This window comes from Chanos chanos, chromosome 14 (assembly GCF_902362185.1).
Source record: "Chanos chanos chromosome 14, fChaCha1.1, whole genome shotgun sequence".
In the NCBI taxonomy this organism is placed as follows: Eukaryota; Metazoa; Chordata; class Actinopteri; order Gonorynchiformes; family Chanidae; genus Chanos; species Chanos chanos.
This window is the reverse complement of record NC_044508.1, coordinates 9,206,395-9,233,456: the sequence shown is the minus strand read 5'-3', so window position 1 is coordinate 9,233,456 and position 27,062 is coordinate 9,206,395. Positions and strand designations below refer to the sequence as shown.

The following is a 27,062-nucleotide window of genomic DNA, read 5'->3' as shown; positions in this document are numbered from 1 at the left end:
ATTTGTCCAGACTGTTGGGATTTTATTTTACTGCTTCCTGTCAGCGTTCGTGCAAATTAACGACCAGCTATAGTTTCAAAATTGCAACATTTGCCATAAGTAAACACGCACTTATTTTCACCTTGAGTTTTGAATTTTCATTCTGAGTGTGATAATGATCAGTGTGGTTTGTATACACCAGGTTTTACTCTCTTGGAAAATACTTTTAATAGCTGTAGCCTGGTACATTTCTTATGTGTCATCTGGACAGTTATTACTTTATTGCCGATGTTTCACTTCATAAATACTATTTAATGTAAATATTTCCATTTAATCCCCTGTTAATGATTATAGATAATGTTTTTGGATATTATGCAATAGTTGAGCCACAAACAGGACATATTTACCCTATGTTTGGCACAAACATTAGTATCTGTTATAACTGATCATATTTTCTTTGGTTGTTTTCATGTACTTATATTTTTATTCATTAATGAGTAACCGTGATAATGTAATCTCTACATAATTTAATCTCATGTATTAAAGGAAGTGCAATTCACTGTATTTTTTTTGGCCCTCTGATGACAAAAATGAAAACAGTTTTATGTGGAACCACTGACCTTAACATGACAAATCAACATTTATCAAAAATAAAACCGTATCATAATTATTTCTGAAATAAAAGTAACACCTGCCCAATATCGATAATTCACAATAAATCAAAAATACTATGACAAGAAAAAAATATGTACTTTTGTCCTTTTTACTAATTTATGATATCTTTTACTTGACTCGGCAGAGTATGTTTGAAATATAGATGCTTTCCACCAGTGGTTGATTTTTCATGAGAATGTATCATGACTCATTTCTGGCATTGCAGGCCAAACCACATCCTGACTGCACTTGACAAACCTTATCACATGCATACAGTAGCCAGGAGGCTCCTTCTCTGCCTCAGAAATGGCTGAAATCCAAGTCCTAAGACACCACGAAACTAAACTAAAACAAACAAACAAACAAATAATCACAAGGGTAAAAAAAATGCATCAACTTAATTTTATTTTGAGTGCATTAAGAATTTTTTTCTTTTGTTTTTTCTTTCTTTCTTTCATTCTTTCTTTGTTTCTGGTTATCAGTTGAGGGATATCACAATATGTTGATGTTTAGAGTTTAAAGCCCAGTGTTCACAGTTTACATCCCTCAGTGTTCAGAGATTTTGTATTTGGGTGTATACGATTTTGTTTGTGATTGTTATATGCAGTCACAACCCACTGCTGGTGACATAAACTTGTTTATCTTAACGTTACATTGCTGATATGATCTTGACCAGAGTGGATGAGATATCTGTGTGAGAAGTCGTCCTCCACCACAGATGTTAAGAAAAAGATTGTGTGGCTGAGAATAAACACATACAGGAAACACAGAAACTCTGGTCAATAAAGGTAAAGGGACAAAGGTGCACGTTGAAAATACGGTAGGCAACAGTGCCAAATGGTCTTGAAGGGGATTTAATCATCTAATATATTTTGCCTTACCCATGCCAAAACAAATCAACAACTAAATAAAAGTTTAAGTTCAAGTTTATTTAAAGCCCAATATCACTGTTTACAGTCTCAAAGGGCTTTACATGCCCACAGGATTACAACGAACAGAGCAGGGTAGCACCCCCTGACTTGATCCTCATAGCGGGCAAGAAAAAACTCCTAAAAAAACCCAGATGCTAGGGAAAATAGGAGAAATCTTGAGAAGGACCACAGAGAGAGGCGACCCCTTCTAGGTCAGCCAGGTGTGCAAAAGGTGCCAACCCAGTGGGCAAATTATAAACAACACAGTGATAATGAAAATGAAAACACAACTAGTAGACAGTATAAAGAATGACAAGACAGCATGGGGCTCAGTTGGGGTGGACGACACAGCCACAGCAGTGCAGGAAGCCATGTAGCCGCAGCAGCCATCGGGATGACGATGAAAAGAGTGATGACAGGGAGGGAGGGGGGGCACACCTAAGAAGAAAGTAGCCACATTCTAGCCAGACACTCATGCTCGAACAGATGAGCCACAGCCATGCAGGAGATGAGGGAGGGAAGGAGAGCATTATTGGAGTATCAGCAACTTAACAGATGAAATAAGGAAAATAATTTTATAGAAGCATGAATGTTGCAAGACTAGTGGCTGTGGAGGGCGCAGGAGGAGCAGGGCCACACAGGGGGAGCAGGGCCAGGGACAGCAGGGCACAACGTCAGTCAGCCGGTCAAGGGAAGGCGCCACATCCAGGAAGTAGGCGCAGACATCAACCACTCACACAAAGAGAAGAGAGCAGGTTAGTAACAGAAACTGACAAGGTTAAGATAAAAGCAGAGGAGAGGGAGGAGAGAGAGAGAAGACGAGAGGTATCTAAGCCGGCAGCTACTAAGCTAAACTATGCCAGGAGAGACTACAGCAGAGACTGAGCCTCACCGGATGGTCAGTTTGAGATTATGCTATCCATACAATACAGAGAATAAATGAGTCTTAAGTTTGGTTTTAAAGGTAGCGAGAGAGTTTGCCTCTTTGATTTCTATAGGTAGGCTGTTCCAGAGAAAGGGTGCGCGGTAGGCAAAGGCGCGATGGCCAGCGGACTTCTTTTAACTGTTGGAACAACTAATAATTTAGGGTCCTGAGAGCGCAGTGTGCGGGGGGGCTGGGGGGGGGGGGGGGGGGCTGGGGGGGACATGGGGTGTAATTAATTGGGATAGATAGGCCGGTGCAAGCCCATGGAGAATTTTGAATTCTGTCAGAACATTCCTAAATTGACAGTTTTTGCTATGTCCATTTTTCAGTTTAGGGTGTCTTGGTTTTAAAAAAAAAAAAAAGAATAAAAATCATTAAAGTCAACAACAACTATTTTTTGTTTATAACAAAAGTCTAAATACTAAAAAACAAAACCAAAAAAAAAAAAATTAAAAATTTTAAGATTTAGGCTCAATCTCTGGTTGCCCGATTAGGCTACGGCGTTACTGGTGCAAAGAGTAGTAGTGACAATACATTTGACATTGTTCGTTCGTTTGGAATGTTCTGGGTTTCGGAACCCTACCTGGAATATGTTGGCAACAATTTATTGCACAAACGAAGTATAAGTGAGCAAGAATGATGAAAAATACAGGTGCAGTGAAACTGTACACTTTACTTACAAAGAGAGAGAGAGAGGGGGAGATTCTAGAAATGAAAAACGACCACATCTAGAAAAAGGCAATGTATGCACCATAGTACAATATATGTATCCTATATCTCCTATATCATCTTGCTGTGGCTGCGTGATTCTGTTAGCAGCCAAACATTTTTATTTTTCTGGCTCTTTCACAATAGGCTTTATTATCTCTGCTTAGCTTACATTTCATCAGCAAGAGAGGACGGAGGATGCTGATTAAATTTCTTAAATCTATTAAATTATTTAGGAAACAATTTTTCAAAAGCAAATGCTTTCTAGACTATTTAAAAGATAAATGTGTTCAATTATCTCATTGCCATGCAAACTATTTCGAAATGGGGTCCATCTTTCCATCTAAATGCTGTATGCTAGCTCAAAGTCAATAAATTAGTAAACTGCCTCTCTCTCTGTCTCTCTCTCTTCCCTAAATCAAAATTTTTATCAGGATTTACTTTAGATTGCTGTTCAGTTATATTCTTTGGAGAGAGACCTGTTTGGGCGTGTTCTAAATAGCGATAATATATCCACTGAGTTTGACTGGGACAAAGAATAGTGGCTTGGTCTTAGTTTTACGATGAGAATAAGAACCTTGTGTGTCAGGTTACTTTCTTAATCTGCTCTAATCCTTTCCTCCTTTGCAAAGACTAAATTCAATCTCATTCTCTGTTACCCACAAGAGGAGGCTTAGCATTTCTGACTCTTGTGGTATCATCCCAGGCTATGTTTAACCACCCTAAGTCTTCCAGCATCATCTGATATCTCTGATACTTTACCAGCAGGGGTGCTCCTATCTTGCCATCTCTTATTTCCAGTGCTCTCTCTGATTAAGGCTTTGAGTAACAAAGTATTGAATAACAATTGATATACACGCAAAGTTGTTACGTTCAGGTACACCAGTGGTGGCGAGGATATAGCTATGTCTGTGTACCTCTAGCACACTGGCCATTTAGGGTAGGCACATACACTCACACATAGACTACACAATGTAACCCATTAGTTCCTTGGGCCTTTGTGTTTTGCCCTTCTTTGAGACATGTCTTTTGGCAGGTGTTTTTCTTTTTAAAATGCTGTCTTTTTGAGGTTTAGACAGGGCAAAGAGGGAGGAGAGATAAGAAAAGGGGAGGATCTGCTCCTTTTACAATCTGTTAGTGAAGTTTTTACAGTAGAGAGGGAGAGGCACGTGCGACCCTGTATTTAATTATTGAGAGTGTCGACGCAGGCGAGTATGGACACACACCAACAACAGAGCAATTCCATTCCACAGCCTCCCCAGGGATCTGCCGAGACAGCCCCTGGATGCGGCTTGGCATGTGTGTGTGTGTGTGTGTGTGTGTGTGTCTGGGCTGAAATGGCAGAGAATGCCTGCATGTCCATTTGTGTGTGTTTTATGTGTGTGTGTGCATGTGTGTGTCTGTGTGTGTGTTTGTTTTTTTGTGTCTGTTGGTTGAAGTGGCAAAGCATGCGTTCCTGTCCATTTGTGTGTGTGTGTGTGTGTGTGTGTGTGAGTGTGTGTGTGTGTGTCATTGTGTCTGTATGTGTATTAGTGTGCGCCTGTGTGTGTGCGCACGCGTGTGTGTGTGCATAGTAATCTGCTTCCAGGAGAAATGTTTGTGTGTGGGAAAGTATTATCATCAACAGTGACTGTATGAGAGAGAAGCTGAGTAAGACAGATTGCATATATATTTTTCCTCTTTATTTGTAAGGGAGTGTGCTATGAAGCAGCGCAGAAAGCAATTTGTTTGGCACTATGTGTAACTAGAAGATGATGATCTGAAAAATATGATCTGTGATACATTACAAGGACTGACAATAATCCATATGCAATAATGATATACATTACTCATAAGGACGCCTCACCCACCTTTGTTGTTCATGATGCATTGCTGGTGGTAGAAGAAATTTCTCTCTCTCTCTCTCTCTCACACACACACACACACACACAAATACAGTGAGTGCTAGTGAACAAACCTTTTCAGGAAATCAAAATAATGAACCCAAACAGGTTCTGAAAAAAAAGGCTCTGATACCATTATTAGGCCATATCAGAAATGTTAGATATTCTAGTGTTTTTAGTGATATAAGAATCATATGATCTGCCCAGCTGGGGCAGTACAGGGAGGAAAGGAGAATCTCAACATTATGTGGATGTGTTCATGGGATAAGACATTATGTGAATAAATTTAGAGGATATGTTGCTATGGAAGCCTAGAGATGACATTTTTGACATTCAGCATGATCAGTTGGGTGTCACAGGACATTTGAAAAGACATTAAAATTTTGTCAACTGAGATTGCAACAGGAAGGTAGTTTAAATTAATCACACCAGTCATACAGCATGCTTAACTGTTGCCTGATTAATCTTGTATATACACTACTACACCTACTTTAGTTTAGAGGAAATTACTTAGCTAAGCAGCTTGCTTTACTGCGTACCTAGTTGCTATGGTACCAAGCATTTGTTTCCTACTTGCTAGTCATTTTTATTGAAATCCTTTATGCTTTTTAATGCTAATACAGGTACTAATACTGATAAAACAACAGATTATAATCTGTTGCAATCAGTCAATGAAAACAAAATACCTGTCTGGGGATATTTCTTTAGATGAATTCTGGTGTCATTTTCATGTAGTTTAAATTTCTGGCAATGCATCACTTTATCAGTCATTTGCACTCACATGCTCTAGTTTAAAACATACTCTTAATAACAGTCGGATTCTGTTCATACAGTTGCTGTGACTGCTTTATGACACTCCTGTGTTTGCAGTGTGATGTGGCACTGAGAGATTTCTATGAGAAGGTGAATATTGCTGAACTGTTTGTCCAGGTGGAGGCGCTGACCCATTTAAACAGAGCCACCACAGTGCATGCTGTCAGGGACTCTGAGCTCGCCAAGCTTCCTGAGGGAGCACTCAGCTCCATTAAGAGGAGGTACCCACAGGTAAGGTTGTACGGCTTATGAAAATGATAGGATAACCCATTTATTTGTTTGCATTTAAATGACTCTGATTCTTTTGTTTGTTTGTTTTAGGTTGTGACTCGGTTAATTCATCTTCTTGGACAGAAGATTTTGGGAAATATGCAACAGGTCAATGGGCCACTGTCAGGTGCATATGGTGCGAGTGTGTGTTCAGTCTTTCTAACATAAGAAATGTTTGGATTGGGTGTTATAATAATGACAAACACAAATGTATGTTATCAACATTTACACTCCTCATGCATAGTCCGCCAGTCAGTGTAAAGAATATTAAACAATCCTGCAAATTAAATGGACTATGATATTACAATCAATTAATTAAAAAAAAGACAAAATCCTTTTAGCTGACGGTTTGGCTCTTTACACTTAGAGCAGTGAGCAGGTAACCCAGCCTCCAACTTGTCCACCATGGCTGCTCTCCCAGTACCAGGCGATGTGCCCCTCACTGCCTTCACCATAGAGCTGCAGGATGCTCTTAATGCTATAGGTAAACCTCAATTTGGCTAAACTGGACAATGCTTATGGAATTTGAATGTTGAACCGAGTGATTTTAAACTTGAACTGACTGAACTGAACTTTCTTGATATATCCTTGCTCCAGGTCCCACTTTACTCTTAACCAGTGACATCATCAAACAACACCAAAGCAGTTGGTGTTGCTGCACCGTGAGGATGGGCCTGCACCCAGAGGAGCACCAGGGTGGCTCAACATGAGGAGCTGGATCTCAGGGCACCTCCGCTTGTCTTGCCCACGGAGGGTTTTCTCCAAGAGGAGCCTGCCCAAACTGGTACGTCTTGCTAATGCTAAAGTCAGCGCTAACATAAGTGTCAACCCCATTACCATAAGCTTAGGTTATCGCCAGTGACAGCAAAATATGTAGTGTAGTAGCAATAATGATACTGTTAGTAATAGTGATGTTCCTAACCTGTCAGTCCTTTTAGCAGTTCCATAAAATGTCTTTGAAATAAAAGTAATTGATCAGTTTTATGACTACTGATACCCCAAACCACTCTTTTACCACTGCCGCAGTACTCCTAACCCCAGAGCTTCTCTTTGCTTCTCTTCTCTTCTCTTCTCTTCTCTTCTCTTCTCTTCTCTTCTCTTCTCTTCTCTTCTCTTCTCTTTTGTCTTGTGCTAGGAGGAGGTGGAGGCCAGTATTGTTGGAGCACTTTGCTGAGTTGAAGTTCAGTCTTTACCAATGCATCTTTGTAAATCTAGTTTAATTACTTTATGAATACTGTTTCCTAGTGAAATGTGCTCTTTTAAGATTCCTGAATAATGAAATTGTCAAGTAACTTTAAATCCTTGTCTGTGCTAACATGATTGTGAATGTTCCTCATGTTAGTTTTCTATTTGGTTTGTCGTCCTAAGCATGCCTGTATCTGTTGTGTACTTTGCTGATGGTTTTTGCATATCCACAATCTCTCTGTCCTTCTGGTTCAATCATGATTGGAGCAGTTGAAAGGTGGGTTTAATGACTTTAGTAACACAGTGGATAACCATACAAATGTGGATATACTTTCTATTGGAATTAAAAGGACAGCTTACATAAAACTTTGTGGTCAGAGAGGCCAAGAGAGCTAGAGAAATAGGGAAGAATAATTCTAATCCAGTCCTTAGAGATATCTTTGGAAATTTGGTCTTTGGGACATTACGTGTAGGAGTTTGTCAGTGTGACTTTCTGACTCTCTTACTGTGTTTACCATGTGGTCACATAAGCTTGACCATACTATTTGAAGTTTTTACTGGCCCAAGATTTACCAGCACAACCCCAACCCCATATATCTATATCTATATCTATATATCTATATCTATATCTATATATCTATATATCTATATCTATATCTATATCTATATATCTATATATCTATATATCTATATCTATCTATATCTATATCTATATCTATATATATAAAGCAGTCCTTAAGGATTATGTTCAGCTGCTCTTCTGTGTGACTCTCTAAAACAAGCTGTTCCATTCTGTAGAGGCTGCTCCCAGGTGGGCGTTATCTGGGCACACAGTGAAGCTGGTGTCCCTGTTGACCTGGTGGGTGGCACTTCCATTGGATCCCTCCAGGGAGCACTATGTGCCAAAGAATGAAGCTATAGTCGTGTGAGAATCTGGGCTCGGGAGTGGGCTATGGTAAGACCTTCGATGTCACTGGGGTTTTTAACGCAGGAATTTGCGTGTCACTCACATCCAGCCCAAAGTGTCTTTCAGTTCCAACTAGCTTAGAACCACTGATAAGGAAAATGTTGTTAACACAACATGTGAATAATGAAATTCCCAAACAATACAGGGAACTGGGGCCACTGTACCCTAAATCAGCATGATATATGGCTGCGATAGACCCTGTTTTGTGAGTGTAAAGTGATGCTGTAAAGTGATGCTGACCAGAGTAACTTAGACATTGTTATTAGACTGTGGCTCAGGCAATGCGTAGAAACTCCCACAGAGAATTTTTGTGTGAGGCCACATACGCCACTGCTGTTATTAAGTTAATGAAACTGTTGGGCATTATTGAGCCTTTAGCCCCACAGGGTAGAGAATCACTTGGTCATGTAGCGTGGGCCCCCAGGTACAGCAGACCATTTGTGGGGATGTTAACTCAGATGCTGTAGCTGTGTTAAACATAGAGTAAGTTTTAAAACAGAATGTGTGTGGGTAATGTTGTTAACTGGGGTTGTCAGCAAACAGTTTCCACATGCACAGTTGAGGGAAGGGGAGGGGGCAGATTAAACTCTTTTTCCAGTGGGAGAAACCTTTGCAAATCCAAAATAAAAAAGTGAACGACACACTACAATAAAAAAAGCACTTATTATAGCACTATCAAAGTAACTCTATGACACTGCTGCTGTTGTTTACTCACTCACTCACTATCTAAGCCGCTTATCCTAACTAGGGTCGCGGGGGTTGCTGGAGCCTATCCCAGCGGTCACAGGGCGAAAGGCGGGGAAACACCCTGGACAGGTCGCCAGTCCATCGCAGTGCTGTTGTTTAGATAATGATAATATTTTGAGCATTTGTGAACAATAATATGTTTCAGGAAATTATGTCTGGGTTCAAGAAGATCCCCGACTTAACCTACCCTGTGACCTCCATGTACTCTGGAGCATCAATGAACTCCAGTATCAGGGCCATCTTCAAAGGGAAACAGATTTAGGTGCAAGATGGTGCTAGACAGTGTGGAAAACTGTACCCTTTCATTATACTTCCTTAAAATAAACCATGCAAAATTTCAATAATTGTCATTAGACATTCATACTTACTTTTTCCTTTTTCTTCTTACTTAGGATCTTTGGATCCCATATTTCAACATTACCACAGACATCACTTCCTCCTCTATGAGAGTGCACACCGATGGTCAGTCTTTTTAGTCCCCGTGCTGTTGTCTGTAATTACATCTCTCTGTTAATTTCATAATAGTTTCTCTCTTTCACTCCCAATCCTTCCCTCCATTCTACCTCTCACAGGCTCTCTTTGGAGGTATGTTCGTGCCAGTATGTCATTATCTGGTTATTTGCCACCTCTCTGTGATCCTAAAGACGGGCACCTTCTCATGGATGGAGGTTACATCAATAACCTTCCAGGTTAATATAGACCAGTCACTTTCAAAAGCCAAAAAAGGAATTTTAATTTACCTGAGTGTCACAGCAATTTAAATTGATTTGTTAACACGCTTATGCAACAATAAATGGCAAGTTATATTAATACCCATGGTGTCTTTTATTACTCTGGAGTGAGCAATCATTGTAGACTAAAATTAGCGTAGGACTATATAGAACAGGAGATAATTTATTTCTTCGAAACCAGATATCAGCTTGTGTACTTGTTACCCTTATTACATATCTGTCAGTTTTTGCTTTTAGGTGATGAGGCATGGTCCATGGGTGCTAAGGTAGTAATCTCAATCGATGTGGGTAGTCATGATGAGACAAACCTCACCAACTACGGAGACTCACTGTCTGGATGGTGGCTGCTATGGAAACGCTTCAACCGACTGGCAGAAAGAGTGAAGGTCAGGACAGTAGTGGGGTGATTTGTGGGGTTATGGCTTGGTTGTACTTCATACATCTTAGTGTGTCATTTTCTTTGGATGGCAGGCACTCCGAGCTTTAGGCTGTACGGGAAACTGGCTGAGTGGACCTGGCTTCTGCATGAAAAGATCTTATATTGCTTGGTTTTACTACACTTTTCTTAGCTTGTTGTCAGCTTTGGATGTCAGTCATCAAGGACTGACATCCAGTCATACTCCTTTGAATTCTAAAGTTAAGCAAAAAATAGCCAAGGCTGAAAATAAGAGCCAAAGTCTTTATTTTAACCTACAAACTTCAAATTTCCCATTTATTGATGTGCTGGTCTGTGAATCTCACCCAGAGAGTAAAGATGTGCCCTGTCATGCCGTTCCCATTACAACAAGCTGCACAGTGAGAGACAGACACTAAGGTTTTTCCTGCTGTCTCTGGTATCACAAGCAGATGTTCTGACAGTGTCCTTAATAAATAGGAAACAGTAATATCCAGTAATGTACACAGAACACAGATATTAATTGTAGAATTCTGTGATTAGCTGTGATTTTGTTGTTGTTGTCTAACTAAAAACAATGATTCTACTGCACCAGGTGCTGAACATGGCCGAGATCCAGACCCGACTGGCATATGTGTGCTGTGCACGGAAGCTTGAATCAGTCAAAGACAGCGAGTACTGCGAATACATCCGGCCTCCGATCGACCGTTACGGCACCCTGAGGTTTGGCAAGTTTGATGAAATCGCTGTGAGTTTGCCCTTCTCTGTCTTCATATCAGCAAGCTTCTGTCTTGGCTCCACTCGCAAACATGACCTTTATCTTTCTTTTCCTTTCCTTTGTCTTCAATGTCTGGATTCAGGAGGTTGGCCACCAGCATGGGAAGACTGTATTTGACGTTTGGTGCCGCAGCGGGGTTGTGGAAAATATGTTGAAGAACAGATACCAAGAAGAATTCCACAAGACCAAAAGCACCAACGTGAGTGGCACTCATAAGGATGACTGCTACACCACAGGGTTTCTTTTTCACTAGATCTATTCATGGATGATTCAGTGAGGTTGCAACACATTATATGCAATGAACATTTTTTTTTGGGCCAAAAAAACCCTGAACCCAAACACTGAGCTGTTCCTTTTTTTTTTTATAAAATTCCAAATCACATTGTCTGTTTTCCTTATGGGTAGAGCTTCTTTCAAGATAAAATAACTTCATCACCTCCAACACCACTGCTTGGGTAGATTTCACGTTGTTATAACGAATTATTATTCTGTGTTAAGTGTCTAGATAGCTTTTGCCCCAGACAGCAAATGTAAGGGTTGCTTATCTGATTCTTTTTCTAATTTCTATTAAACCTTGAATGTGATCTCTGATCAGCAGTTAGATACATAAAGAGTTAAATGTATATTAAAGTCATGTAATATTTCTGTGATTCAAATGTAAACATCAGATGGAAATGGTTGAAATCTTCATACCCCTATGTGTGGTCATCTGACTATATAGAAAAGAAATTTTGAATTTTGCTGATGGTTTGAATGTTTCGTTTCCCTTTCTGATGAGTAATATAATAATAATGCAAGTTTATTTAGAGCCCAATTTCACTATTTATAGTTTCAAAGGGCTTTACATGTCCATAACAAAGTCAAATCAAAATGATATTATCCATAAGTTAGAGAAAATAGATAAGGTTTTTAGTCCGGTTTTAAAAGTATGAAGAGAGTTTGCTTCGCTAATTTCTGTAGGTAAACCATTCTAGAGGAAAGGAGAGCGGTAGGAAAAGGCTCGGTTGCCAGCAGACTTCTTTTTAACTCTTGGAACAACCAATAGTCCAGAATCTTGAGAGCGCAGCTTACGAGGGGGGCAAGCCCATGTAAAATTTTATATGTTAATAAGACGACCTTAAATTCTGCCCTTGCATGAATTGTGAGCCAATGAAGGGAAGCCAGGACAGGTGTAATGTGGTCAAACTTCCTTGTTCTGGTCAGGATTCTGGCAGCAGCATTATGGACCAGCTGAAGAATCAGTTTTGTCTTAAGTATCTGAATGTTAGAATTGGTACTGACATGTAGCAATGCTTCATTCACCATGCTTCAATAACTGATAATAAAATAGGACAATTATAGCAGTATACTATAATTAAAGTTATGTGAATGTGCTATCTCTCTCTCTCTCTCTCTAAAAATGTCTTATTGTACTGTACTCACTCTTCTTCTTTTTCATTCTTCTTCATCATCTCTCTCTTTCTCTGTAGATGACTTGACAAGTTCTTCCAGTTCCTCTTTTGTTAACACTCCTCAATGGCCTTCGATATGTTCTTCTGCTTTTTCATCAAGCATATTGACAAATCCTTCTCCACCAGCTTGTCTTGCTGTGTGAATGATTTTCCTAACTTCTCCATCAGTCCCTATGAAGCCTTTAAAATCATTCACGACTTCCTAAGTTCTTCCAACAACATGCATTTACAGTTTCTGGTTTTAATTCATCTACTGCAGCTTTGATGAATGCTATTGTGTCTGCATCAATTGCTGATGGAATGCGATCAAATACCAGGTGGGTGTACATGGCCTTGACACACCGAATGATACCCTGGTCAAGGGGCTGCAGCAATGAGGTATTATTAGGAGGTAAAAATACAACCATAGCAATCAGATTCTACTCAACTCCGCACACACAACAAAGCTGTTAGTACTGCTGTCCCTCTACTGTCATCTTGCAATAATGCACAGTGCACTTTATGACTGCTGCTCCCTGCCCCCTTGCACATACTGCACATGTAACAGCAACATTAATGCTAATACTCCAATACTAAGTTACTTGTCATAGCTCAACCTCACTTGTCATAGATCTACCTCAACTGTTATTTTTCTCGTTTTCTTTTGTCTCTTGTCTTCCTTATAAGATTTTTATTTATATATTGTCTTTTATTCATACTCGTCCAGTAACAGAGGATTAGCAAAGTAAGAATTTCATTGTACAGTGTAACTGCCTGTTTTGCTGTGCACATGGCAGTAAAACTCTTGAAACTCTTGAATAGGACTTTAATTTCCAACCCTTCCTCTTGCAAATACTTTTTCACTTCAGGGATGAAGCATTGGTGGAACCATTCACTAAACACAATGGCTGTCACCCACACTTTCTGACTGTGTTGCCAGACATGGGCAGATCATTTTTGTTTTTGAGAGCACATGGGTTCTTCACTCTATACACTAAACCTGGTTTTATCATATCCTGCAGCATTGCCACATAGTACCAGAGTTAATCTGTCCTTCCGTGTTATATGCCCTGGTGCAAGCTTTGTACTTTTATGAATGTATGTCCTGTTGGGCATCTTTTTCCAAAACCACCCAGTTTCATCGCAGTTGAAGACTTGTTTTGGATGGTAGCTTTCTTCTCAGTCAGCTTCTTCAATTCTGACGGAAATGTGGCAGACACAGCCTCTCCAGTAATCTTTATATTTTTCAGTCCAAACCTATTCCTGAGTCTGTGTAACCATCCCTTACTTTGAGTAAATGGCTTGGTGTTACTCTTTTCAATGGATCCTTTGCTAAAGTCTTTGTATAGGCTCAATGCTTTCTGATCTAACATGTTACTGTCAATTGGAACACGTTTTCTGTTCATGTCTTCAATCCACAAAATGAATGCTTTTTCCAACACTTATCATGCACTGCGGACGCAGCTTTAGCAGTTTGAGGTGTGACAGAAACACTAGTGCTAATATCTTTCTCCTTTTTCTTTCTCCTTTTTCATAACTGTTCTTGCCATACGTTTTAGCAACCGCAGCATACGACTTTTTTTCTTTCTGTATCAAGTTAAGAATTTTTATCTTTTCACTTAACGGAGGCGCTTCACGGCTTTTCTTTGGCTTAGCTAAATTGCCAGCATCTTTACTTTTGCGCTTTAGGGCCATATTAAGTAAAATAAATTAGTTGAACACTACAGAACTATGATACCATGACGGGTGATCTGAACACCGAAACGGCTACTACGTGACCAACTGTGGGTAGCTTGTCCAGTGTGGATAAAGAGATGATTCATGTCCTGAGCAGGACGGCGTGAGATAATTTCATCATGCTACTCAGAATGGCGTGCAATTTATAAGCTTATGAATTGTTTATTTCTGGAATTTTTCATTTAATATTTTCGAATCACAGTTAATCGCAGGTAACTGAAACAACAGAAAGTGAATCTGCAGATAAGGAGATTTATTGTATTCATTCATAGATCTTATATATACTATGTTGTTATTTATTTTAAAACACTCTTTGGTCTTATTTTTTCTTTGTCTGATTTTCTCATATCTTCTATATCTCTGCCTGCTGATCACAGAGGAGTCTGAGTAGCAAACAGATGACAATGAAGATGCTGATCTAAAGTGCAAGCACACTGAGGAAGAGGAGGAGACAGCAGATACTATAATGAAAATATGAGCAAACAGCCGTCCATTCTGTTAAAATATTCCTCTCTCTTCCTCCGCATTCACATAAACAAGAACATATTCAACAATGGCACTAGTGAAATGAAAGAATGCACTTTATTTAGTTCTTTTGATGCTTAAAGGCAAAAAATTTCATATCTTTACATGAATTTTCACCGTTGTCACCATGCTTTTTGAATCACAGTCATTTTAACTGATTTTTGGCTGGTTGTTTTTATCCTGCTATATCTCACATATGTTGACACCTAAATAAGACTTCCCGTGGCGCTGCTCTGTTGTGACCCAGATTGCCATGCTGCAGTCTTGTTAGTGTTTTGTTTGTGTTAAATGTAGTGCTTTTTTTTTTTTTACACTCGACAAGTTTAATCAATTCAGTACATGATAAGGGTCTTTTTGGAAACACTGCTGCCGAGTGTAATCATCTAGGAACTTATAATCCAATGCTACTGGACTCCAGCCTGTTGGGAAAGCAAGCATTTCTATGCTTCACCCGAGACCAACTCCTCCTGCTCTGCCCCAACTGCTCCCCAACTGCCGAGAGAACTGTGGGCTCAGACCCCATGCAAACAGGTATGACTGTGGAAGAGAGGAAAGCACAGAAGGGTGAGACAGGGACTACATCGAAGGGCAAACAGGCCACCCCTACCTTCCATGATTCTCTGCAAGACCTGCTCCCTGAAGAGCAAAGTTGATGAACTACGAGTCCAGTGCACCAGAGTCCGACATGACATGAGTGTCGAGATTCGTGCCTGCTTGTATTCACTGAAACCTAGTTAAAGGGGCATGGGCCTGACTCACTTGTTGCTCTGGAAGGCTTCTCTCTGGTGCACTCTGACAGGAATGACAACTTGGGCAAGAGTAAGAGAGGAAGCATCTGTGTCTTTGACAACCAAAAGTGGCACTACCAGTTACATTGACAGAGTCTGTCTGCACCCCCGACATTGAGCTGGTATGTCTAAGTCTCAGACCTTTTCATCTCCCCTGTGAATTCGGGAATATTTTATTATGTTCTGTCTATATCCCACCCAGTGGAAATGCTGTAAAGGCAGCAACCTTAACCGCAGACTGTGTACACAGACAATTGTTACGCACTCCAGAAGCGCCTTGTTTTACTGTTGGTGATTTTAACCACTGCAAGCTTGAAGTTGTGCTACATGGATTTAAGCAATATGTGGACTGTAAAACTCACAGCAGCAGAATTCTTGATAAATGTTACAGCAACATTAAAGACGCTTAAACAGCCAAGGCTAAATCCCCACTAGCCATCTCTGACCATAATGTTGTTCATTTAATTCCCACCTACAAGTTTATGCTTTAAAGCAGTAAACCACAAGTAAAAACTGTACATGTCTGGGACATTGACGGCATTGAAACTCTGAAAGGTTGCTTTTCTTGTACCAACTGGGATCACTGTCAGAGTCTGGTTTTAGAAGAGGTGACAGACACCATCACAGACTATATTAAATTCTGCAGGGACAATGCCCTAACTCAGAAGAAAATAACTATGTACTCAAACAACAAACACTATATTTCCAAAGAAACTAAAAAGTGCATAGTTAAAAAGAAAAGACATTTAAGCGTGGGGACCTTGTGGAAATGAGGAATATTCAGAGAAAACTTTATCAAAATTTAAGGCAGGCCAGGAGGAAAGAGGAAGGAGACATTTAAAACTTGCTGCTGTTCAATGAACCCCAAAAAACTGGGATTCTATGAAATCTATGACGAGCATTGTCCCAGCTTAAAAATCTAGTGTTTTAAACGATGATGTGAAGGCCAATTAAGTAAATGACTTCTGTGCAAGGTTTGTAACAGCTGATTTCTCATGAGATCAAAGAGTGTCTCTAGATATATTACCTACATCTGACTGTCCAAAAATCACCATCGACCAGCCTGTAGTACAGAGACCGTTCTCACGCACCTGCCCTAGGAGGGCTTCCTGCACGGACGACATTCCCGGGCCAGAACCATGCAGTGAAGAAATGGCAGAGGCCTGGTGCCCCGTCTACCAGAAGTCTTTGGACTTACATACTGTTCCTTCCATCTGGAAAAATTATATTATTTTTCCTGCTCCTAAAAAAGCATGCTGTAAGGAAAATAACAACTATCGACTAGTTGCTTTGACGTCTGTAGTTATGAAATGTTTTGAGAAAATCATTATCAGTGTATTGAAAACAGAAGTCAACTTTTCAGTTTGCTTACAGGTGTAAAAGAGGTACACATGGTGCTGTCACAGCCATAGTACATTTTATATCTCAGCACTTAGAGGATCCTGCTTCTTATGTACGTCTTTTATTTGTAGATTTTAGTTCAGCTTTTAATACTGTACAGCCACATCTATTAGTTAGGAAGCTGGATGAGCTGAAGGTCCACCCTCTAACTATTAGATGGTACCACTCGTGATTGACAAACCATAAACAACAAGGTGAGCCAACAAGATAATAACCGATCTATCTCATGTGCTACACACTCAGTGTCAGCTGCTGCCATCAGGGAGGAGGTTTAAAATACCACGGTGTCGTTCGAATAGATTTAAAAACTCTTTTATCCCTACTTCAATAAAAATTTTAAATGGCAGCATACGTAATATGGAATCGATATGACCATCTTCCAGCAGTAGTGTCTCTCTGTGCTTGCTTTTTATCTATTTTTATTTTTATCTACTTTTATCTATTTTAGTCATTTTTTATTTATTTATCTATATTTTTATGTTTTTCTCTGTCTTTCTTGCTGAAAGTTTTGATTATCATGTTCTTAGCTGTCTTACCCTGTCTTTTATGTATGTGGAATGTTTTTTGTCTATGGATGCAGCATGAGGGGAAGCCTGAACCAAATTTCTTACAATGTGGGACAATAAAATGAATCTTGAATCTTGATCTTGGTCTTAATTCTAAATAATTAATTAGCTTATTAAATAGTAAGTACTAATGTTCTGATAGAGTGTAGAGGCTGTTCCTTCGTTTTTGTTTCTTTGGTCTTCTTGAGGGAAGTAAGTAATTGAAGCGTGACTTCTTACAAGTTTAAACTATTTACTAATGTAAAAAAATGAACATACAGAGAAAACACTAGTCACTTACTATTCCTATTTCTAGTCGCGAGAAATCTTACAAATGAAATAATATCCACTTATTTCCCTTATGGCTCCAACCTGCCTGGCCCCTAATTATATAGGCAGGGTGTCTACAATTACTTAAATCAAAATAAAGCCATTCACTTTCATAAAACAAATATTATAACATACATATCTCAGCTTTTAGTACAAACTGCAGTCATTTCTTGCCTCTAGCAGGTCATAATGTCCTTGAAAAGGCATCACAATTAAATTGTTTCCTGCAACAGGCATAACTTTGTCACAGGTCTTTCCAGGACAATGCTTTTTGTGTGAACTTGAATGCTTTGTACATTCCCCCTGGAGTCCACTCAGTTCCTCTTTTCAGTATCTCTTCTTTGATCTTAGATTGACTCATATTCTGTATGGCTTCATGGAACTCTCTTTCAGTACCAGTGAAGTCCATTCCCTTTATCTGATCTGATAATAGACACCTGTCCTGTCCTACTGATGAAGCAGTGCAATGCATCGATGCACGTGTCAGTGTCGAGAGAGTGTGTGACCTCTACATGTACTGCTCTCATGGTAATCTACACTGGTGTTAGTAAACAGTGGCTTATCTGGTGTCAGTCTATCCACTGGCAAATCCACCATCTTCTGCTTGCCAGTCTAAGCATCTAAGCACAGTGTCCAACTTCTTGGTGGATATATTGAGGAATAAGGGTGGAAATTCTGAGGCCCTTGTGCAAGATGGCTAGATGCTTGACCTCCACCGGCATCACTGATCTGCACAATCTTCCGCAAACTCTCAACACTCCATTTTTGAGCTAAGGCTCTAACTTGTGACAATGGCTACCCTTTTTTATACGAGTCTTTCCCTGAAGCAATGTCTTGATTTTTTCTTTGTATTTCTGGATTTGGGTGTAAAAAATCAGATCAAGCTGTGCTCTTTCATGTCAATTGAAGCACTTTTTATCCCTTTTCTGTACTTCGACATCTTCTGACCCACAACCATTTGCTTGCAGAAGTCTGTAAAGAGCAGGTTCACTGGCAACACAAAGGGTGCCAGGAATCCAAGGGGATCATATACAGAGCCAGTAATCAACGAGATTCCTCTTCTTGTGAGTGGTTTGTCTTGCACATTGATGTTGAAGGTGAAAGTATCGGTCTCTGTACTCCAAGCAACTCCTGTGGCTCGTTCCGTTGGCAATAAACCACTGTCCAGGTCTAGGTCCTTTGCTTCCGTAGCTCACTTTTCCTCAGGAATGGATGACAGAGAGGCTCTTGAATTACTCATCCACTTTGTCAAGTGGAATCCGTCCTGTCCACAAAGAGCTTTCTGGTTCCTTGCCAGTATGACTGCTTCTTGTTCTGTGTCCACTGAGGTCAAGCAATCATCTACATAGAAACTAGTCACAAGTGTCTGAGCTGCCTTCTCTGTAGTCTCATCCTGTCTGTCCTCCATTACCCACTGAAGGGCATAGCATGACCAGCTTGGAGAGCAGGTAGCACCAAATATGTGCACACACATCTGCTACTCTGCTGCTTCTTCTTCCAGACCACCATGCATCCTTATCAGGAACCCAGACCTGATAAAACATTGATTCAATATCTGTCATGAAAGCAATCGGCTCTTTCCATATCTGGTCAGCACTCCAAGGAGAGTGTTAGTTTTGACACCATTCACACTTAGGCTTTCCCCCTTGTGTCCATTCACAACCCAGCCTAACATTGTCTTCACTGCATATGGTCCATTGTGTCTGTTGCTTTTTACTTTCCACAGTTCCGTTGCCTTATAGGCACTCATACCTATCAATAATCCAACATTCGTTTCAATGTGTGGCAGACGAACTGATGGTCAACATATGTAGTTTCTTCAAGTCCACATACCTCTACATCTGTTAGGACAAATCCATGTACCTTCCTCTGTTGACCAATGCCGCAAAGTAGGAAATCAGTTTGCTTGCCCTGAATATTAAGTTGGTGCATCAAGTCTTCTTTACAGAAGGTGGTTGTGCTTCGCGGGTCCAGAAAGGCATGAGTCTCTACAGTCCTGTCACTTCTTTTAGATTTGACCTTAACTGGTACAATGGCCAAGATACACTCATTGTTTCTGGCCCCAGTAAAACCACGTTTCATGTCCAACAGACTCTGATGCATTAGTATCTGGGGCCTTAGCTTGTTCTTGCCTCTCTTTTCAGTTGTACTCCTTGGCAAGATAAAGAATGCCCAGATGCCTCAAAGTACAATCTGGGCAATACATCCCCTTCCTGCAATCTTTACTTAAGATGTCCCTGACTGAGGCATCCAAAGCAAAGTCCTTTGCCTTTGAGGAACTGTATTTGATCTTTATGCTCTTGCCCTTTGATCTTTTCAGGGCCAATCAGTGCATGGTTCTTGTCACAGTACAAACATGATTCTTGAGATGCATCAGCTGCCCAATAAAATATAGTGGAAAAAAAATACATGAACAATAAAAGGAAAATACTAGTCACTTAATATTCGTATTTCTAGCTGTGAGAAATCCATATAGTCATGATCAAAGACTGTTGCAGTCTGAGTCACATAAATCACTGCATGAGTTTACCGTGCTTACTGTGTGACATCAGGCATTTGGTTACGTTCAAGTGTGCAATATTAGACTGAAAATGCAGTATTACAGAACACAAGCATTACAAATAAAATAATATTCGCTTATTTCCATTATAGCTCTGACATACAGTATTATATATAGTATTGTCTAAATACTTATTATCTCTCCTGCTCTATCTCTCTCTCTCTGCCTCTTAGGATGATGACATGGAGATTAGACACAGAATCCCAAACCACACACGCCCTGTCAATGCTTAACCAAATTGTGATTTTATTTATTTTTGTTCTTTTATTTTGATTAAGTACATTAATTGACTTTATGTATTTTTCTGAGATCACTTGCATGGATCTCTTTTAGGTGGTGGTTTTTCTCTTCTACTTTTTTGGTAAAGGGACATACAAATAGTGCCACATGTTATAAGACATTCTGTGCAGAAAACTAAAAGTATATTTTGGAAAGATTTTAGACTTTTTGTAGAATGTGTGAGGTGCTGGATTTAAAGAGTGAACAAGCCATTTTTTGTGGGAAAAAAAAATCTTTTATGCACACATGCACACGCGCACACACACACACACACACACACTCTTAGCAATCCTTAGCCAGTACTTTCCCTGCAATAGAGAGGAGAGAGATTCCGTGGCTGTTCCCACAAATTGCTCTGTCCCCCTTCTGTTTGTAGATGACCACAATGTTAGCATCCTTCCCGTCATGAGGGAGGATCTCGGACTTCCAGATGCTTGTGATCAGGAGGTGTAGGCAGCGTGTGAGGAGGTACCCCCCATATTTGAGCACCTCTGCAGGGATGCCATCAGGCCCTGCACTTTTGTTGTTCTTCAAGCACCTGATGGCTTGTCGGGTTTCAGAGAACTGTGGCGGAGTGTGAAGGTGCATGATTAGTGGGAGATCTGGAAGTTTGTTGAGGATATGGAGATCAACGGGGTTGGTGTGGTTGAGGAGGGTCTCAAAGCGGCAAAGGATCTCATTAGGGTCCTGAAGGAGAGTGTCCCCATCTGCTGATCGGACAGGGGAAATAATTTGCTTCCTGGGGCCATATAGGGCTTTGATGGCATCATAGAAGCCCTGGGTGTTATTGCAGTCTATAAGGTTTTGAATGTCTTGTGCCTTCTGCATCCACCAGGTGTCTTCTATGATCTGTAGAGCATGTTGGGTCACAGCTCTTGCTGCAGCAAAAGTGGCTTTTAGGGTGGAGGATCCAGGATTAGACAGGAGAGCTTTATGGGCTTCATGTTTTGTTTGCAGGAGTGATTGGATTTTGGCAGAATTGTTGTCAAACCAGTCCTGGCGATGTTTCCTTGACAGACCAAGCACTTCCAAGACTGCACCGTGAACAGTTGTGCGCAGAGCTGACCAGTCAGTGGATTCCTTCGGAACTTGGTCAAGGTTTCTTGCACGGAGACGTTGGAGGTTGTCTGTGGTGGTGAAGTTGTTCAGTGCTGAGTTTGGATCTGGCCATTAGATGATCAGTCCAGCATTCAGCCCCGTGCATGGCTCAGGTAATAAGAACATCCTGTCTGTCCTTTTGATGGATAATGATGTAATCCAGGAGATGCCAGCGTTTTGAACGGGGGTGTTGCCAGGTGGTTTTGAGCCTGTTCTTCATTTGGAAGATGGTGCTGGTAATGACCAGGTGATGTTCCGCAGAGAGGGAGAGGAGCTGGAGCCCGTTGTTGTTCATTTTCCCCACTCCATGCTGGACTAGGACTTTACACCATGTGAGATGTTCTGTGCCCACAATAGCATTGAAGTCTCCCATGAGTATGAGTTTGTCTGTGGATGGGGTTTTCTGGATGATGTAGTCGAGACTTCTGTAGAAGTCTTCTTTGATGTTAGGTTCTGCATTAAGGGTTGGTGCATAAGCACTGATGAGGGTGGCAAAGTGTCGCCTTGCAAGAGGGATGCGCCATGACATCAGCCTTTCGTTGATGCTGGTGGGGGATTCTGGGATCCGTTGCAGTGGTTGGGTCTTCACTGCGAAGCCCACTCCGTGGAGGCGGCGTGTGCCTTCAGGAACCCCTTTCCAGAAGAATGGTGTAGCCCACACCGACTTCTGTCAGAGAGTCTTCACTGTGTAGCCTGGTTTCACCTGGTTTCCTATACTTCGCAAGCTCGAGGGCCACAAGTGCTGTTCTATGGCGGGGTCTGTCTGATGTTTCAGCTGTATCCAGGAGTGTGCGAACGTTCCATGAAGCAACGTGCAAGTAAATATTTCCTTTTTTTGTTCTCCGACCGCAGGGAGGGATGCTCCGATGGGTGCGGCTTACTGAGTTGGGGGAGCAGACAATTTTTGATCCACCTTTTCCAGGTCCTTCCCTTCAGGGGTGAGCAGTGCCGAGGAGACACCCTGCTCCATCCCGGTCTCAACGACTATCATCCCATTGCCGCCTGTGTGCATGATTTGGCTAGGCACTACCAGCCACATCCTTGTCCTGTGCCTGCTGCCATTTCACATCAACACAGGACTTTATGGGCTGGGGAGTGGAGCAAGGAGCTTGTGCAGGGAAAGGATTAGGGTGAGGGTGTGGGTGCACAGTCCTCACTCCCAACATCTTGACTCCACCAGACAGACTTCCAGTGGCATGAGAAGCTCATGACAATCTTTATCTGGCTGGAGCTGCAGGGGACTGCCGGTGGTCCAGTCTGCTGGACTCCGCCTGCGCCTATCCCCAGCCGCAGATTTGAATTCAGGATTTACTCCCTTAGCCATCGTACCTCCCAAGGTTTACCCATGTGGCAGAGGGGCAGTGGTTGGTGGAACATCTCTAGGGACCACTGCAGCTCTGAGATCTCCTACTAATTCAGCCTGGGGTCGCAAGACCCCAGTTACCATGGGCCGCCACGAGGAGGCATAGTAGGAGTCTTTGTGAGGGAGAGGCTGTGTACTGACTACAGAAGACTTACACACTGCTTCCTGGACCCCAGCTGGGGTGGCCAGCAGCAGAGGCTGAAGGAGGGAGATTACAGGCATCCCTACGTGCAATGGCTCATTTAGCAGACTGCACTAGAGGTGTCACAACACCCTGCTGACAGCACAGCCAGCCAGCCCACACACACACACACACACACACACACACACACACACACACACACACACACACCTTTAAACTGCCTTATTTTCTTTCTTCTATTTTTGCTGCTGTTGTGTTTTATTTTTTGTTTTTTTGTAGCACTGTATGTTAGAGTTGTGTTCCCAGTCCTACACCTGGAGGCCCAGAACACTGGATATTTCATGTTCCTGCATGCTCTAACACACCTGACTGAGCTAATCAATGGTTTTATAATTCAGTGATGATTTGAATCAGTTTGGGAAACACTATGTTAGTACTGTAGCCTACAGTATGTGCGTTTAATGAATTTCAGATTGTTTTTGAATTTTATCTCTCAATCCTCTTCATTTTATCTGTAGTTTGTGGTCATTTAGCAATTGTATATTTAATGACAGAATAAGTTTTAAATGTCTTTTTGCCTCTGTATAGAAAAATTTTGAAACCTGAATGATGTATACTCCAGAGGTGTTTTGTGATGGTTATTGATTTATAAATACACACATTTTCTTTAAAAAATCTGTTTACAGTTTTTTCATATTTTGTTTTTAAATACTTTTGTATTTTTGTATTTTTCAAGGAGCACTGCCTTAAACATTTTAAACATCAAAGCGGATGTACACAGCATTACATATTTTTCAACAAATGTCTGGTGTATTCCCTGTGTTACTATTTACTGGTATCTCTATTTTTTGCTCTTTGATTGAATCAGCAGGTTTAACACATAGTCAAAGTGAAATTGCATGCACCGTCAAAAGTTGGTTTTGCTGATGTGGCGGGGCGTTGCCATGACATCGAATTAACGGTTGATGTTATGACTCGCTGATGTTTAGGATTAGGATATACTGTTTTTCAGATCTGTCAAGTTTTATATCTAAATAGGCCCTTGCCTTCCAGTAGTGCTCAAACTGTGTCGGTAATCCTAAACTTTTCTGGTTAAATTTACCAGAGACCAACATTTTCAGTGCTGTGTTAAGTCATGAATTAAGCTATTTTATTTGACTTCCAGTTTATCCTCATTAGTTGTCATATAATGTGACCTAATACAAAGAAACAGAACCAAACTGAATTGAGTGCTGCAAAACAGATCTTGGACGACGACCAGAAGGCTCCTCGAAGTGTAAGGACGCTGGGCAGATCATTACCAAAGCCAGGACCTACTCTGCAGGTAAACCGTCATCTCAGAGAGAGCTGACATTTTTCACAAGCTTTGATGCGTTTTCCAACCATCAGTGGAAATAGCCGCTCTTGGCAGATGCTGTGCGTGTGAGATAGACGAACTGCGAATATTTCTCTCAGAGGGCAGTCAGTGTGTAACCTTTCCCTTCACACTCAGTAATAAGTTTTTCAGCTACCCTCCTTGTAACCATCAGAATACCTATGCCTTGACGGACTGTGATAATGTTTATTTGATTGATAGGATTATTGATTTACTCGTGTGTGTGTGTGTGTGTGTGTGGGTGGGTGGGCGCACTCCTGGGTGGCTACAGAGTATTGTTGAACAAGGAGAGGGGACACCACACACACTGATAGAGAAGCACAATGCCCTGCAATTAGCGGTGTGTACTAAAGAGTCCCAGAAGCACGTAGGTCATATGCAAGATGATCAAACTAAGACTCCTGTACTAAAGTTCTGGAGCTTGAGCGGTGTATGGAAGACCTGGAACTGGACTCTGTGCCTAATACAAATGAGAAACAGTACAATTAGGTAAAGAAGTTTCCACTCTGAAACACTCTTTTAGGGTGAAATAAAGAAAGTGACTGTCATCTCTTATTGCCCAAAAACCAGTAGGCTGCTTTTTTTTTTTAGCAAGTTCAATGCTTGCTAGTAATTCATTTCAAAACCATGGAGAGGGTCTCTAACTATGTAAGGTATACCTTAGGCTCTAAATGGAGTGTTAATGTATATGCCTTCATTCTTGCTGGCACCTTTCGGTTGCTTTGGTAAGTAAACTGTATGTTGCAAACCCTCTCATGTGGTTAGTAATCAAAAGTAAACTAAAAGTAATTTAGTTTGTGTCATTGATATAGAGTAAGACAGCTGGAAAACCGATTGGAGAAAATGAATGTTAATGTAGCACCCCTAGACCATATGCCCAATACTAAAAGGGCATCCTGGGTTCTTTTATTAACCCTATAAATTAATTTATATGTCACTGTTATTTTTTTTTTTATCTTTTAGTATATAACAAACTACAATATAACAGATCTCAACATGTGGATACGAAAGTATCAATTACTGTGGACACATGAAATATCAGCAATGAATGATAACTTTTTAACCCAAACCCTTGTTCCACACTTATCCTAACAATAAATCCAGAAACAGGATCATTTAAATTTAAAAGCAAAAGAATTTACTTATTTGAGATAGTATATGTCAACCCAACCAAAACATTCAATAACAAGCATCCAAATTTTGTATTACAGAACTTTTAAACAAAAATCCACTCAGTAATAAACAAGTATTCGTTAATACCTTATCAATAAACTTTGTCAAATGATCACATCTAATAACATTTTACAATAACACACTACATGGGTATACCATTCATTAACACATTCACACTCTACGGACCCACACACACATACTCACACCAATTAGACCTAAGCCGGCAAATGAATAACACTAAACAAAACCATTGCAGGCCTGAGACGTTGCTCAGGTTCGCTGTGGCCCAGCACAAAATGGCTGCTTCACTCGGTAACGAGCAAAACGAAAAAAAACCCCACACAGTACCTTATTCCAGCACGGTCTCCGGTGGTTTACCGGTCCGACAATGTCTGCATGTCCCACGTAGCAACAACAACAAGCACCAAAATCCCGCAAAGATCCAAAATCCCGATGCAGTCTTTATGCGAGTAGCAGCAGAAGTCCTCCGTAGCAATACTTAACAAGTTTCCCTAGTGGAAATTCCAGTTGAAATCCAGTAGAAAATCCCAGTAGAAAATCCCAGTAGAAATCCAGTAGAACACCAGTAGGAAACCATTTAAAAACCAATAGCAATTTTAACTGGTTTCTATTGGTTTTTATAGGGAAATTAAAACACATTCAACTGGTTTCATAACTGGTTTCTACTGGAATGCCCAGTAGAAAAACCAGTAGAAATTTCTACTGGAATGTATTGGTCTGGTTCCAGTTGAAAAACAACTGATAGAAACTGCTGGTCTCAAATGGTCTATATTGGTTGAACTGGTCTCAGATGGTCTGTATTGGTTGAACTGGTCTCAAATGGTCTGTATTGGTTTTAGCTGGAGACAACTGGGTTATTGAGCTCACGTGGTGTGAAATGTTACAGTTGGTATTTAAATGGATTAAACTAATTTCAGTTGGTGGAACCTGGAATTATAGTGAATACATCACTGTATGTAAATTATGTTAACAGCTTACTTCCACCATCTCCACACAGGCCCAGAACACACACACCTTTGTATACTGCAATCTATATATACACCTTGATAACAATTTAACAGAGAATACTGAAATACAAGCAACAAGTAAATGTATAAGGAATACCTTTATTGTCATCGTAAATGCACAACGAGAAATGTACAACGAGTGCAGTACCAAGCAACATAGTAGGAATTAAAATATAGCTACAAAATGTAAACAAAGAACATATAGAAACATAAAAATATGAATATAAAATCATTTGTAAGAGGCAGTGCAGTGTCTCAGGAAATGTTTTGTTTGATTGATTTAATAGGCTATACAGTACATTGGAGGATGGAAATTTCTAAACATTTAAACGGCAGTGTCAAA

The 27,062-nt window shown here is 40.6% G+C and overlaps 1 pseudogene; it reads left to right on the top strand.

The window, feature by feature from the left end:
- The first annotated feature begins 4,391 nt into the window (after window positions 1-4,391).
- On the top strand, window positions 4,392-11,198 carry LOC115827931 (patatin-like phospholipase domain-containing protein 7; annotated as a pseudogene).
- Window positions 11,199-27,062: the final 15,864 nt, after the last annotated feature.